At 32.0% G+C, this 19,754-nt stretch overlaps 1 pseudogene; it reads left to right on the top strand.

The window, feature by feature from the left end:
- LOC131173119 (receptor-like protein EIX2) overlaps positions 1-19,754 on the top strand; it is a 94,794-nt pseudogene that overhangs the window by 27,204 nt on the left and 47,836 nt on the right.

Here is a 19,754-nt window from a genome sequence, read left to right as displayed (position 1 = left end):
TTTTTCTTTTGCAAGTCTTAAATTTCTTGTACAATCTAGAGAAGTATTTCAGCAAGTCTCGGATTGTTTGAATTTGGAGAAGGGGAAATTTAAGAATAAACTTTTTGTTACTTCAACTTAATTGCTTGCTCTCTTCTTATTAATTAATTTAAAATGGTTAATTTGGAATAAATTATTTATAAGGAAAAATTTAAAAGAATTATTACATGTAATATTTTATTTTATTTTATTTACAAAATAGGCATTAGTTTTTGGCCTGGTTATGAATTTAGGAATAATAAGGCTTACTATAGGCCTGGAAGGTTTTATACTGACCTAGGTTTTAATGCCGATACGGCCCGCGGGATTGGGTCGTGACAGAAATAAGAATGAAAATGGAGATACTTAAGTAAATAGTATCAAAAGATTTATAATATTTGAATATTGATATGAAATTGATTTCAAATATAACTTAATAGAAAAAAAATTCACATAGATAATTTTAACTAGTTTGGGAGACTTAATTATTATTGTTATTGTATGTTATTTAATTAATTATAACTTTATAGTAAATATTTAAGGAAAAAAAATTAATTTTTAGTCTTTACATTATGCTAAGATGACAACATATAAAATATATATATATATATATAAATTATTCTATTTGAATTCAATTAGTAATTTAAATACCCAAAACCAATTTAGAAAATACTTGAACCCATTTAAATTTACATATTTTAATTAATAATTTACATAAAATATATTTATAATTAATAATTTATATTTTAAAACTTTTAATAATTTTAGAGAAAATACAAAAAAATCTATATTTTCAATTTTTTAATTATATCGCATATCAATTAAATTCTATACTTTTTAAGTTTTTCTAAAATTATTGTGATAAATTCGTTATATTTAGATTATAAAATTAATTAATTGTAACACACCTTACCCGTCTAAAGTGTAGGCGAGCGAGGCATGTCACACTCGGTCCCGGAGCACCCTATCTTATCTTACTTTATTCCTAAAAAATTTTTTTTTCTTCTTGCCATTTTAATTAATCATTTAATTTATTTATGAGGGAAAACTGGCGAAGTTTTCCCTATTGTATTACCATTTGGTGTATTTCACTATTCACCTGCTTGAAAATTTTCAATAACATTCTACAATAAAAATCTCATCAATTATTCTCATAATCAACTCATATTCCAAATATCATCCATATATTTCAATTTCATATTCATTTCCATGCATTTCCATTCATGCACAATTTATATATAGAAATTCTCAAGTTTCATTAATTTACATGATTTACAGAATGATTACATAAATTTATAATTTACATGATCTATAAATTAATTACAATTCCATAATCTATATTTCGACATACAATTCATAATTTACATTATAAATAATAACTAATTATAATGTACAAAATACATAATATAACTTATATGGGCTTTAACTATATGCATTGCTGAGGAGGTGATGACCTTGAATACTCTGCAGATTGGAACTCCAAAATCCCAGTCTAATGTCTACTAGGCTTTGTCTCCAGTACCTGCGCAAAGAAAACAAATCCATTGCGCTAAGCATTTCTGCTTAGTGGTGCAATAATATAACAAGAAAATAATATATACAAATAAAGAAAGAATGGATCATAATTTGGATATTCTAGAATTTAATCTAATTTAATAGAATACTTCTAGCATCAACTATCTTTTGTTCTAATTTATTCCTCTTCAGAAGCGCTTAATTCCTAAATTCACAGTAATAATATACAATCCACAAAAATTCTAAGAATTCTTAACTTTATATAATTATGAAAATGTGCATTTGTAATGTTTATTTAAGTTATATTTTTCTTGCTAATCTTTTTATCATTTCGTTCAATACTTACTATGTAACACCCTAGGCAAATCCCACATCGACAAAACACGGGAGAGATGCTGAGTTCATAAGTTGATAGTTCATAACCCCTATTGACGCGTTTTAAAACCGTGAGGGCTTCGGCCCAGAGCGGACAATATCACTAGTGGGCCGGGCCATTACATTTGTGGTATCAGAGCTGCTCCGCGTGCAATCTTGAACGATGGTGGGGCAAACCTCAGTGAGGACGCTGAGTCCCTTAAGGGGGGTGGATTGTAACACCCTAGGCAAATCCCACATCGACAAAACACAGGAGAGGCGCTGGGTTTATAAGTTGACAGTTCGTAACTCCTAGTGACGCGTTTTAAAACCGTGAGGGCTTCGGCCCAGAGCGGACAATATCACTAGTGGGCTGGGCCGTTACATTTGTGGTATCAGAGCCGCTCCGCGTGCAACCTTGAACGATGGTGGGGCAAACCTCAGCGAGGACGCTGAGTCCCATAAGGGGGGTGGATTGTAACACCCTAGGTAAATCCCACATCGACAAAACACGGGAGAGATGATGGGTTCATAAGTTGATAGTTCGTAACCCCTATTGACGCGTTTTAAAACCGTGAGGGCTTCGGCCCAGAGCGGACAATTTCACTAGTGGGCCGGGCCGTTACAATCTCTCTCGTGTTTTGTCGATGTGGGATTTGCCTAGGGTGTTACATACTAGGTTATCTTAGATTATTTATAATAATTAACATTTTCAGAGTCATTTTATAATAGATAAATTTTAACATCAGTCCAGTTCATTTCAGTTCTTTCTATTAAATAGATTCTTAGAGCTAATCTAATTTATTTCAGGTCTTCTCACTCATTTAGTTAATCTCTAATATTTTAAATTTCTAATATTTTTAACTTATTTTAATAAATTACACTGCCCAAGTAACCTATGATAGGCTGACTAAACTGGATAAGCGGGTCACTAGGCACTGGACACCGTGGTGTCTTGGGTAGTTATACCATGAGACGTGAAATACGGAATGTCAACCACGTACGAAATCAGTATGGGTAAAAGCCATGATAACAGATCAGTATGACTAAAAGCCATGATAACAGATAATCGGGCATAAAAGCCATAAATAAGGCATAAAACCTTACGCAGTACTGCTAAAACAATATTCTATTGGCATGCCAATTTATCCAATCCGATACAAGTGTCTAGGCAATATATGGGCACATTAGTACCATTAAATGTTCCTAAGTTTTACTATTTCATTTTATTTTCCAATTATAATCTATAGTATTTAAATTTTATTCATAGCAGAAGCATAAATATCTAATCTCATTTTTACATAACTTTATACATTCATCCTAATTTATACATTCATTATATTATCCATATTGATCACAATTCATAACAATTATTCTCATATATAACTGTACTCAAAGCAATTTTTCCTTTTTCCAATAAAGAGAACTAATGTCTCATGCTTACATTCATTTGATTCATTTATTCATTATACCATTTATATAAATTATCATTCAGATTCCAAATAATCCATAAACATTTCATGGATTTTAGATTAACTTAAATTTCTCTTTTTAATCATTTATTTTGAAGTAGTGTAACTCTAATTTTAAAGAAATAAGTAATGACTGTCCAGGGTGTTGAACCCTGTAAGTCTATTCATTTCCAGATTTTCTATTTTTATTGGTCATACAATTCCAAGCACTCAGGCTTAGAATTGGTTCCAGGTTCCTAAAATAAAATCCTAAGTCTTCATCTTATTTATTCATATTAATTTGAATTATGTCAATTAAAGTTTTAGGGCTCCAGTTATGGTCAAAATAACAATAACTGGTTCATTGTTTTCTTCTAAATCCAGAACCAGAAAAATTCTGGAATCCCAATCTTGTCCAAATGGTTGAACATATTACAGTCATGATTTTTACCTAAGGTCCTTTATATTGGTTATTCCCTTATGTCCTAGGGTCACTCAAATTCAAGAATTTTTAATTCACTAATTATACTATATATATTAGTACTCATAATGGCTTCTTTAATTTCCTTTATCATTCCTTATGTTTTTGGAGTTACTATTCACACATTACTATTCACTCAATTTGTTGACTTTTTCATATATAATCTGTATACAAATTTTAGATACATAATTATACCACATTTTGAGTTCTAAATTTGTTGGCATTGATTGCCAATTGTACTTCAAAGCCTCCTAGAAGTATTTTCAAAAATTCAGTTTTTGTGTCATATATTTACTGTTCCATTGGTCTAAGCTACAGTGAGAATTTGGCAAACTTTTCTTCATCAAAGTTGTTCCTTTATGTGTCTTCTTTAATTCCCTTTTTGAATCACTCCATTTAGAGTTTTGTAGCTCAAGTTATGGCCAAATTAGCATAACTGGCTGGATTAGTCTCTACCCAGAATTTCTGGGCAAAAACCAATTCTGGCAGTTTTGGTGTCCTGAATTTGATGGACAATTTCATTAAGTTTTGATCAAAATTTAGAATTATGTTCTTCATGAAAGTTATTCTAAATTGTCTAAGCTTTCTATTGATATAAAATTCAGTCAATTGGACACTTCTACACTGAGTTATGACCATTTGAATAAACATTGTTCATTTAGTCATTTTCCAGGGACAGCTTGTGTGTTACCCAGATTGAGGCAATTTTTAGGTCAACTTAAGCTAGTTTTCTAGGCAAGGTTTCTTCATGAAAAATGTGGCAAATTGTCCTAGGTTTCATCTCCAATTGGCCTCACACCAATTGGAGTAACACAACTCTACTTATGATCATAATTATGTACTAGACTCAAGGTTCAAAAATTCCTGTAAAGAAACTACACTTCCAATAGCCCAATTCCATCAGCTACCAACTTCAAATTGCAACCAACACACATCAATTGCTCAACAATTGACCTCAACATACACAATTAAGCATCATAACATCATTTTTCCCAAATTGGTTCTAAACCCTAACTTCAAAATCACAATTTCATACTACACATGCAAATTTAACTTACTTTTCATATCTAGCACCTCTCCTAAGTTAGAATTCAAGTTTAAATCTCATTAAACACATCACTTCCTCCATATACCTAGGCTGGCAAAATTCCTCCCATGCATACATACCCGATTTTATAAATTCTTCTTGCTATTTCCCATGCTTAGAAACCAAATCCAAGAATTAATCAAGAAAATAATGGAGAATAAGCACTAACCTTAGTGGCAGAATTTTCTCTTAGACCAACTTAGATTTTTCTTCACTTTTTTTCTTTTTCTAGGCTGCCAAACACTCTCCCAAAAAGAATTGACAAGGTTTAATGAAGGAAAGAAGGGTATTATGATGGGAAATCAAAGAAGCATGAAGAGAGAGATGAAAAGAATTTTAATGGAGGAAAGAGACTAAGTTTCGGCCATGGGAGGGATAAATTGAAAAAGCAGATTTTTGGGTTGTTTTTATCATCTTTTAATGAGTTTGCTTAATTGTGATTGGTGGGGGTAATTTTAATGACATCATCCCATATCACAATTATGTAATATTAACTTTTTAATTTCATTTTATTATTTTTTCTTTCTTTACTCATTTTTAATTAAATTATTATCAATATTTGTTCACATTTTATGTCATATAATTCTCTTACTTAAATGGACAAGTTGGTCAATATGTCATATAATTCTCTTACTTAAATGGACAAGTTGGTCAAAAATTATCTCTGAAGGCGAAATGACCAAAATGCACTCCGTTTAGCTTAACAAGATAAAATCATCTGTATCGATTGATAAAATTTTCTAAGCATTTTCTTGGCATTCTAATACCATCGAAACCTCAATGACTCTTCTCTGGAGTTTCAAAAATTATTTTACTGGATTTCCCTTGAGTTTAGGGCTACTAACTGTTTTTACAGCAACTTTCCATTAGGTCACTCACCGCCGGGGCACCGGCTCATTTAATTTATTGTATTTTATTTCTAAAATTTTTTTGTAAATTTTTCTTATCGTTATTTGAGTTATTTATGACTCCTCACTCTAGTTTAATTATAGTTCCAGACATTCTGACTCTCTAGACAGCCATTGATTACCAGAACAATAAAATGTACAGAATTATCTAAAGTGAGGGCGTTACATTAATATTCATTATTCCGTAATTATATACTATTGTTAATGTGATGTGATAAATTCTTTAAGTAATTATTGTGCGAATTCGATAATAATAGGATGTACTTGATAAAAATTAAAAAGTATAAAATTAAAAAATTCTATTTGAAATTAAAATTAGAACCACCTCGCAAAACTTATCTGAAAATGAATCAAAATTTTGAATAAATAAATTAGCAAAGACTTGATTGTTAATCCAATTTAAGTTCACTCCAAATCACAAAACGCAAGCTACTCCATCTTCCAATGCTACAATGGCAAACCCTAAATGACGGTTGCTTTTTACTTAGAGGAGAAGTGAAGGAAAAAACAATAATACCTATTCTTCTTTTTTACTAAAAAGATTAAAATATATAATTAAAATTAGTCTTTAGTAATGGTATTTACTTTCCAAAAGCATTATATTAATAATAATTATTAAATAGTTAAAAGATTAATTTAATTGATAAGCATTAGATAAAAAAAAAAAGAATTAGACGCTAAAACTTCAAAAGTCAGTTAGTCAGTTAATTAGCTATTTCACATGTATTTGATTAGTTAGTTGAATTAGTTAGAGTCAGTTTCCTAGTTCCTTCTTTAGCCGGCTGTGTATATATATATATATATATATATATATATATATATATAAGCTAAAGAGACTCCAATATCTTTTTCATTCTTCTTAATTAATAATATTATTTTCCCTTTTCTCATATGGTATCAGAGCACATTTTTTTTTCTCTCGAGATTGCTTCATTGTTCTTCATTTTCTTGCTGAAACCCTAAGCCTTTGTTCATGGCTACTAATCAAGATCCTACCCAAAAACCCTCTAATACGTATTATCTTCATCCTATTGAAAATCCAGCTCTTGTTCTGGTATCTCAAGTTCTCACTAGTCCTAATTACCATTCTTGGTCTCGTGCAATAAGGATGGCGCTTCTGTCAAAGAATAAGTTACATTTTGTTGATAGTTCTTGTTGGAAATCTACAGTAAACACAAGAGGCTACCACACAGGACTTTTATCAGATAGATGGTGACCAAAAAAAATCTGCAATAGGCTTGAGCTAATTTAGGAATTAAACAAAGCAACAGAAAAACAGAGAAATTATAGTAGAAAGACGAGATATAGCTGATTGAAGTTGCTATATTTTATTCAATTGCAAAATGAAGTAAACAACATACCTATAAATAGGCTTTACACAATAACAAATTAGCCAAAGAAGAGTAGCAAAATACTAGCATAAAGTAGAAAATAAAGGAACAGAATTAACAACATCCAACTCCGTAAAAAAACACTAATATTTCGGTAACTGACTTTGAATCATTCTCCAACACTCCCCCTTGATTCAAAGTTACAGACACCAAGTTAGAGCTTAAAATAAACATGTTTATCTCAAGGAAGGGACTTTATCAAAATATCTACCACCTGCTCATTTGTCTTGCAGTACTTTAAAATGATTGATTCATCTGATACAAGATCTCGAATGAAATGAACTCGAATATCTATATGCTTGGTTCTTCCATGAAAAGCTGGATTTTTGGACATAGAAATTACGGCTTCATTTTTACAGTAAATTTTAGTTGCTTCCTGCTGTTCTTGATTGACATCAGTTAGAATTCTTCTTAACCATAAGGCTTAACATGCTGATGAACTTGCAGTTGTATATTCTGCTTCAGATGAAGACAAGGCTGTTGTTGTCTGCTTCTTTGAACTCCAGCACACAATAGTTGATCCAAGACTAAAAACATAACTAGATGTGCTTCTTCTATCCTCCAAACACCCAACCCAATCACTATCAGTATAGCCAAATAATTTGAACTCTAAAACATGACCATACCATATCCCAAAATTGACTGTTCTAGCAATATAACGTAGAACCCTTTTTTGCAGCTCCAAAATGATGCTTTGATGGACAATGCATGAACCTAGAAATAACTCTAACAGTAAAAGAAATATCAAGTTGCGTATTAATCAAGTAGATTAAGCCTCCAACCAAACTTCTAAAACTCCTCGCATCCGCTGGTTCAGTACCATCATTAACTTGCAATTTTTCATTTAAATTCATTAGTGTGGCTGCAATTTTACAACCTAAAATGTTAAACCTTTTAAGCAAATAAGCAGCATATTTCTTCTTTGACACAAAGATGCCATCTTCAACTTACTTAACCTTAAGCCCAAGAAAGTACTGCAACTCTCCAAGATCTGTCATTTCGAATTTCTTTTCCATGGAAGCTTTGAACTCATTAATAAGAGGAGAAGAAGATTCCATATAAATCATATCATCCACATAGAGACAAACAACGAGAAAATCATTTGTACCTTTGTGACGCCCCTCACCCATCTATAGTGTAGCCGAACGAGGAGTGCCACATTCGGTACTAGAGCACCCTATCTTATCTTGTCATGTCCATTGTTAATTTTAAACTTTATAGAAAACATGTGGAAATTTTTTTTTTCTGTGTGAAAATCCGGGCAGAGCCTCCTCTGTTTTATTGGCATCTGGTGGGTTTCAATAGTTACCTGTTAAAAACAATTTCATCTCTTTACATGTCATATCATGTCATTTCTACTCATACCATTCCAAGTTCATTCATTCATTCATATAGAAATTCATATGCATAAATTCATTACTTTATTTACAATCCAAAATATGTAATTATAATTTTTATTTACATCACAAACTAGTAATTACATCATGATTATATACAATGAATCAAAATACTAATCTATACATGGGCCTACCAAAATACAAAAGACTAATGAGGTGAACTCTGAACTGTATGCAGATCTGGTCAACTGCGGTCGAAACACTACTGTGGTGGCTGTTGATCTCCAGTACCTACGTGATGGAAAAACCAACGCGCTAAGTAAATTGCTTAGTGGTGCATAATTTTAAGGAATAATAATTGAATAATTAAAAGTAATAGCTCTATGTAGAATTTTACACTTCTAGGTCAATTATATATTTTATTGCACTTTGGGAAAAATTTACTTATCAGGATCTTATCTGCGCATATATCTTATTTTCAGTTTCCTTAAACTCATATCAGTGAAATTATCATCAATTCTAAGACATTTATAAATTTCCTACACTTTGGGAACAGTTAAATTTAACAATATCTTTTATGTTCATTTCTTATATAGTCTAAGTCATTTATGACTTTTTTGTACTTTAGAAATAAATTAATTATCAGTATCTTTTCTATGTATTAATTTCATTCTCTAGTTTTTTAAACTCATATTAGAGTCTTTAGAATCATATCAGCATATTTTATGTCATATCGGTGTATTTCATGTCATATTTGTATATTTGTGCCCAAGTAACCTATAACAAACTATAATGCTAGATACACGAGAGTATATGGGTTAGACAGCCATATGTCTACCCTGTATATATTTTTCAGGCACGAGGCCAAAAATAATGTTAGGCACAATGGCTAATGAGTAGGCATATAGCCTGTAGAACAATCATAACAGACATATATTGTCAGTTCATGATTTGCTCTGTAAGCAGTACTGCTATCTGTAATCCCTAATCGGTATACCAATCGATCCAACTATATAAATATAAGCTTAGGTTTACTATGGGCAATTAAGTATTAATAATCATTTAACAGAATTTATATGTCCATGTATTGTGGGAAAATGAGTCCCACATAACTATTTTATGTGATTTGGCATATATTGACTTATTAGGAATAAGTCAATAATTTATATCAAGAACCTTTCTTTAGGTTTAATTTTTTTTTTGTATCTTAATTTTTGCAAATCAATTTGAACAATTTATTTGGACAGCTTGTAGTAATATTTATGCCTAGTATTTTTCATAGAATTTGTTGCCCTATGTCTTATAGTCATTTAGAAATTTTAATTGTAATTTTTCAAGCCTTATGGAATTATTTATAGTCATAGTATTGGCTTGAATTCAAATAGCCTATATTAACATGCTTTCCATTTAGGTCAAAGGCCAACAACTTTGACCTTAAATTTAGGCTTCATACATTTATAATTTGAGAAGGATGTCTAATACAAATTTTTAGGTCTGTTTCTTAGCTTTCCAGATTGGTATGACTCATTTCAATTGAAGACTTCTAGTGGGAAATATACTTAAATAAATATGCTGGGTTTAATGGTCACTTGTACCATTTCTAGTTTTTGTGCACTAACTTTTACCTATCCATTTGATCAGTTTGTAGCCATTGTTTGGCTCCTACTTCCTTTATGGAAGTTGTTCCTCTACGTCTTGTCTTTATTTTCCCTTTTGAATCATGTCAGTTGGATGTTTAGAACTCAAGTTATGGTCAGATAACCGTAACTGATTCATTTCCAGATTCTGGTTCCTTAATTAGGCAGCTTTTGGACTTAAATTTTACCTAATTAATGGAACATGTTGTGGTCACTTTTAGGCATTGTGATCTTCAGAGAAATTGTTGTCCTATGTCCTATAATCATTGAGAAATTTGAATCACAATTTTTCAAGTTTTGTAGAATTGTTTATGGCTAATTAACTGACCTGGACTCATATACCCTGTGCTAACAGGTGTTCAGTTCAGGTCAGTGACTGCAGGTCACTTTTTGAGATTCTTAACTTCATAATTTGAGGAAGATTCCTAAAACAAAGTTGTAGCCCTGTCTCTTATGTTTCTGGAAAGGTATAACTCATCCCAATTAGATTTTCTAGTGGGAGTTATGACTAAAAGGCTGTTCTGGGGTCAAGTAAAGTTTGGTCACATTCCAGGTTTTGATGGAGTGACTTGTTCTAACTATTTGACCTAGTTCTCTTGATTTTTGGGTTTTGGTCAAAATACCAATTTTGTAGATCTGTGTCTTGTGGACATTTTGCCACTAGTTTCATTACATTTGAGTTCTTGTAGACCAAGTTATGGCTATTTTGCCAAAACTGGTTAGGTAAGTTTATGTCCAGTAATTTCTGGACAACCTAATTCTGGACAGTTTTGTGACCCAACTTGGGCTAGCAATTTGGTTTGGTTTAAGGCATTTCTGGGTTCAGTGGTCTCCATGAAAATTGTAGCCCTATATCTAAGCTTTCCAATGGTATCAAATTCAGATTATATGGACCAGTATAGAGGGAGTTATGACCAAATGAATATATACTGTTCATTTGGTCATTTTCTGGGTTTTGTGCAGGTCATCTGGATTTGGGCAGAAAATTGGTCAAGTTTTGGATAGAATTTGGGCATAGTTTCTTCATGGAAAATGGGCTATTTTGGGTCTAGTTTCACCTCCAATTGGCCTCATACCAATTGGAGTCACACAATTTCAGTTATGATTCACCAAACACACTGGACTCATTGAGTCCCAAATCTGCAGAAAATGGTACTCCCAATATTCAATCTCCTCCAACTTCCTTACTTCAATTTGACATTCAAGGCACTTCTAAATATCATCAACACATCTCAACAATCCCACTTGCAAGGTATAATACAAAAGTACCAAAGTTAGGTCAAACCCTAACTCACAATTTCAACCTCATGAAACTTCAATGTAAATCAACTTCTAATACTTATAAATGCATAAATCAACATCACTAAATCACTTTATATACACTAAAGTCATCCAAGTCCATCACTTACCATGGGTACCGAAAATTCACTCCCCTCATAACTCACCAATTTCTTTTAGTTTCTTACAAATTTCACTTCATTTTAACCTTAACTCAAGGGTTAATAAAGGGAAAAAGGAATATTAGGCACTAACCTCTTGTGACCGAACTTCAAACTAAACTTTTCTTCTTCTTATGGGTATCTAAAGCTTCCTTATGTAGTGGGCTAAATTTTTAATGAAGAGGACTATAGGTTTTGGTGAGGAGAAAGCTTGGGAAATCAAGCTTTAAGGAAAACAAAAATGGTGGAAGGGAGCATCCATGGTAGCTAGCTCAAAGGAGAGAGAAGAGGTGGAGAAGAAGATTAGTTAGGTAGGTTTTGTCATCTTATGTCTATTTATATACATATACTTATTGTTCTTTAATTTTTTAAAATGTCATTAGCCTTTTCATTTTCTTTTCTTTTCTTTTCTTTTTCTTTTCTTCTTCTTCCTAATTAAATTCATAATTTTTAACTTATATTAATTATTTCATTCTCTAAATTTTATTTTGACACTTAGGTCAAAATTCACCTCTGGGGGGTGAAATGACCAAAATGCCCTTCATAGTGCATATTGGATTATTTTTATTATTTTTGTACCAATTAATAAATTCTCTTAAATTTTATTTTATTTTCTCTAAATTTTTTTAACATCTTTAATGTCATTTTTACCTAAATAAATCTTTAATTAGTCCCAAAATTATTTTCCTATATTTTCTTAACATTTATTCCTTCAATTTATGTCTTTTCACTATAGTTTAAGTGTAGTCCCAAATAGTCTGACTGTCTGAATATACATTAGTCATCGGAACAATAGAATGTACGAACTACCTACAGTGAGGGCGTTACAACCTTGCTTCATACCATAAGATTGGGCTCATTCTTACTTCTTTCAAAGCCATTTTGGAGAAAGTAAGTATCAATTTTGTTGTACCATGCATGCGGTGCCTGCTTCAATCCATAGAGAGATTTTCGGAGCTTATACACTTTCTCCTCTTTGTCTTGAACTTTGAATCCTTCTGGCTGAGCAATGTAAACCTCTTCTTGCGATTCGCCATTTAGAAATGCTGATTTAACATCAAATTGATACACGGTCCTTTTCAAATATGCAGCCAACGCCAAGATCATTCTTACTGTCTCAAACCATGCAACTGGAGAGAAAATATCATCATAAACCACTCCTGGTTGTTGTGAATAGCCTTTCACTACCAATTGCGCTTTGTGCTTTTGAATATCGCCATCTGCTTGAAACTTGGTTCGAAAGACCCATTTGACTCCAATTATTTTCCTGTCTTTGGGAAGATCTACAAGCTCCCACATCTCATTTCACTGAATTGCTACAAGTTCCTCCTTCATTGCATTGCGCCACTCTTCTTTTTCTACTACTTCTTCATAAGTTGTTGGATCAGCAACAAATAAGGCCTATGTAGACTCATAAATTTCAGCCAATGATCTGAATTTCCTTGGAGAAGAGTCATCTTCAGATGAACTTCTGCTATTTGAAGATGACAAGTTTGATGAAGTTGGAGGATATGAACTTGAAGAATTTGGGGAGGGAGGCTGTTGGACTTCAGTCTGTGGAACTTCATTTGAGACTTTAAACTAGACACCATCTGAATTTTCTTCCCAAATCCAGCTTGCTTCCTCATTAAAAATAACATTCCTGCTGATAATAACTTTGCCACCAATGGGATTATTCAGCCTATATGCTTTAGATTGAGAATAATAACGAATAAAAATGCATTTTGTTGATTTATCATCAAATTTACTGTGATTATGTGAATCAATTAAAGTATATGCAATGCAACCAAAAACCTTTAAATGGCTTACCCACAATTTCCTCCTACACCAAGCCTCATATGGTATTTGATTAAAAACAGCCTTTGTTGGGGATAAATTGAGCAAGTATACTGTCGTTGCTACTGCTTCTACCAAAAACTGATATGGAAGTCCTTTAGCTTTTAGCAAACTTCTCGGCATCTCAACAACTGTTCGATTTTTACGTTCAATGACATTGTTCTGCTCTGGAGTGTATGGAGCAGTCAGCTCTCTTTGCAAGCCTTGTTCTTTGCAAAATTGATTAAATTCCTGCAATACAAACTCACCACCCCTATTTGTGCGCAGTGCCTTGATGCAACTTCCAGTTTGCTTCTCCACAAGTGTCTTGAACTTTTTAAAGTTCTCAAATGTTTCTGACTTGGATTGCAAAAAATACACCCAGCTCATCCGGCTATAGTCATCTGTAAATAACAAAAAATATCTGCTCCCACCAAACGATTATGTTTTCATTGGACCAACCAAGTCAGCATGCACAAGCTCAAGACAACTAGATGCCCTTCTAAACTTCCTTATAGGAAATGGTTTCTTACATTGTTTTCCATATACACACCCTTCACATACATCTAAAAACTCAATTTTAGGCAACCCAAAAACCATTTCCTTTTGACTCAACAATTTCAGACCTTTTACATTTAAATGCCCATACCGTAAATGCCATAATCTTGACTCACTAGCTTCTTTGACAATAAGTGCATGGTTTTCAACACTAGAAATTTCAATTGGGAATAATTTGTTTGGTGTCATGCGAACATCAACTATACTTTTGATCTAATTTTTTATCTCTAATCACACAAGACACATCATCAAACACAATAGAATATTTAGTAGCCATGAGTTACCGAACACTCAATAAATTTTGTGACAAACTACGAATGTAATAGACATCATAGAGAAGCTTTACATTACCATAACTGTTTTTTATTGCCACAGTACCTTTGCCTTCCACTTGAATCTTCTTGCTGTCTCCAAGTGTTACTTTTTGTTTGATAGTGTCATCAAGCTCCTTGAATAGTAACTGTACTGTAACACTCCTATTTGCATAGCCTGGTAAATTATACTGTTCCAATAATAGGTATCGGTCCAGACAATTAAGGGGATTAGAATCACATCGAAAACAACTAGATAAGCCCTGAACGCAAATAATTAGTAATTGCTAAATAGTTAAGTATAAAGAGAAAAAACAAAGCATAAAAATCCTGGAGTCACAGCGATGGGTGACCTTCCCTGGAAATGACTGCGAGGTCAATCGTAACCTGAATTCTGAACCGGAAAATGTGACGCCATGACCCTTAGGACAATTTCGAATACAGTGGAAAAGAGAAAATCATGACAAAGAGTTGTTAAGTAGGTCAAATAATTAGGTCAGGGATCCGAAAGAAATATTGAATGACTTACAAATCGGATTGAACCAGCGAGGGGCAATTTAGTCAATTTACCCCTAGAGCTGATTCCTGACCTAACTGTCCAATAAAATCAGAGAAAAGGAAATTTTGGAATCAAGAATTAAATTAAAGAACTAATGAAAAAATAAATACAAAAGAAAAAGAAAACTGAAAAAGTTTAATTACATCATGCTTACATCACTTGGATGACATCATGGGTGATGTCAAAAATCCAATTTAATTTTTCCTACAAATATTGACTAAGTCAAATAAAAATAAAAGACATAAAATAACAAAAAAGAAAAGAAAAAAATCACTCTTCTTCTTCCCTAGTGTGCCGCCCTTCCTGTCTCTCTCACCACCATGGATGAACCTCCATGAAAGCTTGAGTTCAAGCTTTAAAACTCCCATTAAACCTACTTTGACCCCAAACTAATCCGTAAAAACTTGTTAGATCAACATGAGGAAGCTTTAGAAGAAGGAAAGAAAAGAAGAAAAGGAAGAAAGTGAAGATTGAACTTCAAAGTTTAAGGTTAGTGAGTTAAATTGAAAATTCTAGTTTATTACTTGTGTTCTTGGTGTAAGTAGCTTAGATCTTAACTTAAAATCAAAAGAAAACTTATTGGGGGACCAAAAGAGAATTTCAGCCAGCCTTAGTTAGGGTTTGAAATGAATGATTTTGATGTGTTTAATTGGTTGTTGAAGTTGAATGAAGTATGTAAACATTGAATGTGCACTTTGAATGCATTAGATTTGAACTCTATGTAATTAGGGTTTTAAGCATGTGAAAAATTAGAGAAAAAGTTGAGAATTGGTCAATTGATGTAAATGACCTTATTTGAGTTGAGAAATGGTCAATTGTGACCATTTCTTATGTGTGTGAATTGCTAGAACCAAGTTTCAATTCGGATTGGTTAAGGTCAGTATGCAGATAGCTTGACCTAGGTCCCTTTCAGGGACCAAAACTAAAAATTTACCAACCCAATTAGTGTGAGGCCAATTGGAAATGAAACTAGACACAAAATGGACCATTTTTCATTTAGGAATTCCACCCAGAAAATGACCATAATTTAGTGAACAATTAGGCCAAATCCGGATTAGGGCACACTACCCTGTACAAAAATGACTAAATGAATAGTAGTTACTTAAATGACCATAACTTGGTCTAGGAAGGTTCAAATGACCTGAATTTTATACCAATGGAAAGCTGAGATATAGCCCTACAACTTTCATGAAGAAAACAAACCCAAATTTTGACCATAACCTATCCCTCACCTGCAATCAACACACCAAAAACTGTCAATATCCAAAAAATGCCCAGAATTCTGAGTAACACCAAATCCGGCCAGCCCTATTCAAATACGCATAATTTGGGCTACAAAACTCCAAATGGAGTGATTCAAAAAGAAAAATAAAGTTAAGACAATAAGGAACAACTTCTATAAAGAAAACTTAGCCAAATTACCACAGCAACTTAACCAATGGAATAGTAGAAAACAGGTGACCAAAATTGAAAAATTGTAATTTCTCTTAGGAGACTTAGAATTGAATTAGCAATCAATGCCAACAAAATTGACACCCAAAATGTGGTATATAGGTGCAATTAGAACTAATAAACCTATTAAGTATAGAAAAGTCAACATTTTGATATGAATAGTGCCACCATACACAAAAATATGAAAGACCCAAAATTTATAAATCGTAATAGGTAGGATAAGTCTGCAAAGAAATTGTTGGAATTTAAGTATTAGAAATGGATACTGAAGCACTTTAAATTTATGTGTTTCAGTTGAAAAGGGATCTTCGAAGGAGAAATGAAAGTTTGAGTAAATTGAGTCGACAAAAGAGGTTTGTGCACAACTAGTTTTTAATTGAATTTGTTTTGAATATTTTACATAATTAAATGATTTTATTTTTCCTTATGCACTATGTTTATCAATTATGAAATTTATTTCAATGATTATTGAAATTGGTATAGCAAGCATGAGTTTAGTTTTGTGAAATATTATTTCAACAATTATTGAATATTGTTTTAGACTGGATAAATTATGTTTGGAAAATTTCATTGGAATTATGTTTTGAATTGTGATGGGCAATTTGCATGAATAAAATACAAAATTTTGTTTTGGATTGTGATGAGCCTAAAAAAATTATGGAATATTAGAATTGATCTTGAATTAATATTGTGTTGTGATTTATGTTCATAAAAAAGACAAAGAAATGCAAAATATGGTTTTATATCTCACTATAGATGCTTGACTAGGTTATTACCCGTCTCTATATCATTTTTTGATGAGATAATGGAGTTAGCTTTGTTTTGTTTCGAATACCATGGTATGTGCACAAGCTTAGATTCTCCTCTTATTAGAGGTTAGATCTAAGTAATTGTTACTGTCCCATCGGAAGTTTCATTATTGTGTTGTGTATTGTGCACGATGATTCAACCTTCCCGACCATAGGGAGTTAGAATCCCGATTCGACCTCCCCGACCATAGGGAGTTAGAATCACCCCGAAGATGGCCCTTTCGGATTAGTCTTGCGTAGTTAGTGAGATAAAGAATGGGTTTTGATTGATAAGAAATTGTGATTTTAAATGAGATTGTGCACAAATGATTTTGTTAAAATAATTATTTATTTCCATAATTGCAGGAATTATTTTTATTGTTCAGTTGTGATTTGACAAATTAAAATTTTGATCAACGTTATTTTAACAAGTGACTATTATTATTGGCAATGAAAATTTTGACATTTGGAAATTTGTTAAGTTTCGAGATTCCAAAATTTTTGGTATAATTATTGTCAATGTATATTGTATTTCATTTTAAATTATAGTTGTGCACCGCTGAATTCACCACTCAGCGATAGCTTTGCATACTGTCGCAGGTGAGAGTAGAGATAGAGCAGTTGAGTGAGATTCCTGTAGCTGTACCTTGAAGACTGCTTGTGACTAGCATCGGGTATATTATAGGTATACCCTTGTATATTAGATTTTGATTAAGCATGTAAATATATGTGTGTAAATTATTTGAGCAGTTGTATAAAAACTCTTGTAATATTATTTTGGTATGTAATGAAATGCAAATTATTATAATGTTCAAATGTATTTTTGAGTTTTGTAATGAATGTAAATTAATTTATCTTTAGTGGAATATGAATGAAGTTATTTAATATTATTTTTGAAGACAATTGAATTGAGAATTGTTTTGAATTATGGAGTTGGGAGAACTGATGTTGATTTGTATTGTGGAAGTGGTTGATTTTGATGAAATGAATTATTGTAAGTGTTTTTACAAGTATTTGAAGAACTGTTTTTCCCAAATATAGATGGCACTCTGTCGAAAATTTTCCAAAATCTGCATAAAAATAAAAATGTAAAAAAATTTTAACTAGTCTTTAAACTTCAAGTAAAAGTTTTTAATTCCTACCAAAAGTGCTCGCTAAAGGAGCGGAAGCGTGAAAAACACAAGTTTATACCATTGAATTCAAAAATTTTCACCTAGGGTCATATGCATCATGCAAGATTTATTTTTATCTATTTGATTTCAATGATAAACAACATATTAAAACACTTTTAATATGTTTTTGGATCTGTATTTGCCATTTAAGATTTTAGAATTAATCAGATTAATTTTAGAACCCTAGATTAAATCAAGAACAAATACACTAACCTCTTGATGCATTGCAGTATATTTGTGCCTTTAAGATGCATCTTCAGGACACCAGATGTTGTCCCTCTAGCTTGTCCACACCAAGAACACCTATGGCAGCCCTTGAACAGCTTCTAAAGCTTTTTCTATTAATTAGAAAATCAAGTTCTGCCTTTTAAGAGATTAAAGATGTAAACAGAACACTAGAAACAATTTCTAGTATTTTTAATTCAAGAGATTGTTTGCTAATCTCTTAGAATAGATGAGAGATGAAGAAAAAGAGAAGGGGAATCCTCTTGGGTGGTGGCAACAAGGTTATTTGCTGCTGGTTGTGTTATTTTCTTTTCATAACAACACTTATATAGCTAAGTCAACACATTAAACCCTTGCCACATGTCACCCTCTGATTGGTTCTAGGTTTAATTGACCCAATCACATTGTGCCAAGTGTCAAACCTATATTTAATCTTAATTTTAATCATCTTACATGATTAAATGTGTAGTGCCATGTGTCACCATCTCATGGTGCTACATGTCACCCTGTGAAATGACGAAAATGCCCATGTGTCTTAATTTTGAGTTCTCAACCCAAAATAATTATCTCTCTTCTTCTAATCAATTTATATCAAATATAAATCAATTAATTAATCTTTATTAATTAATTTCTCATTAATTAAATTCATTTTTAAGCACTTTAAATATAAATTTAACTTATATTGTACATCCAATAACCTAGATTTGGTTTCAAGTCATACTAGGGACTTTGCAATCTAATTACAAATCAAACCTATTTAATTAATCAATTAAACTCTTTAATTAATTAATTAAATCATATTTAATTAGGTGATTACTTGTGTATGTGTGTGACTTACTATGCTCATCACTAATTGGCAACGAGACATGATATCAACTCTTAATATCATCAGAACTCTTTCTTACCATAAATGATTTCTCTAAACCATTTTATGTATCTCATAGACCATAGTTAACACCTAGCATAGCATGCCATGGCCACCCAATTAGTAATAAGGTTTACCTTAAATGAACCTACAATCATATGTTACCATGCACTAGAATCTCTCTGTTACAAAATCCCAACTCAAGCTGGAGTTATGGTTTATGTCAAATCCCATTTGCTATGAATATTATGTTCTCTTTTAATTCCATTTCTTGATTAAAAAGATTTTTTCATCAGAAACTCTTTTCTGATTAAATCTATCTGTCTTGGCCAGGAACTTAAAACATCAAGAACAATTAAATGAACATAGGATTTTATCTCTATTTACTTAG

This window comes from Hevea brasiliensis, chromosome 14 (genome assembly GCF_030052815.1).
Source record: "Hevea brasiliensis isolate MT/VB/25A 57/8 chromosome 14, ASM3005281v1, whole genome shotgun sequence".
Lineage (NCBI taxonomy): Eukaryota > Viridiplantae > Streptophyta > Magnoliopsida > Malpighiales > Euphorbiaceae > Hevea > Hevea brasiliensis.
This window is presented reverse-complemented; position numbering and strand designations above follow the sequence as displayed.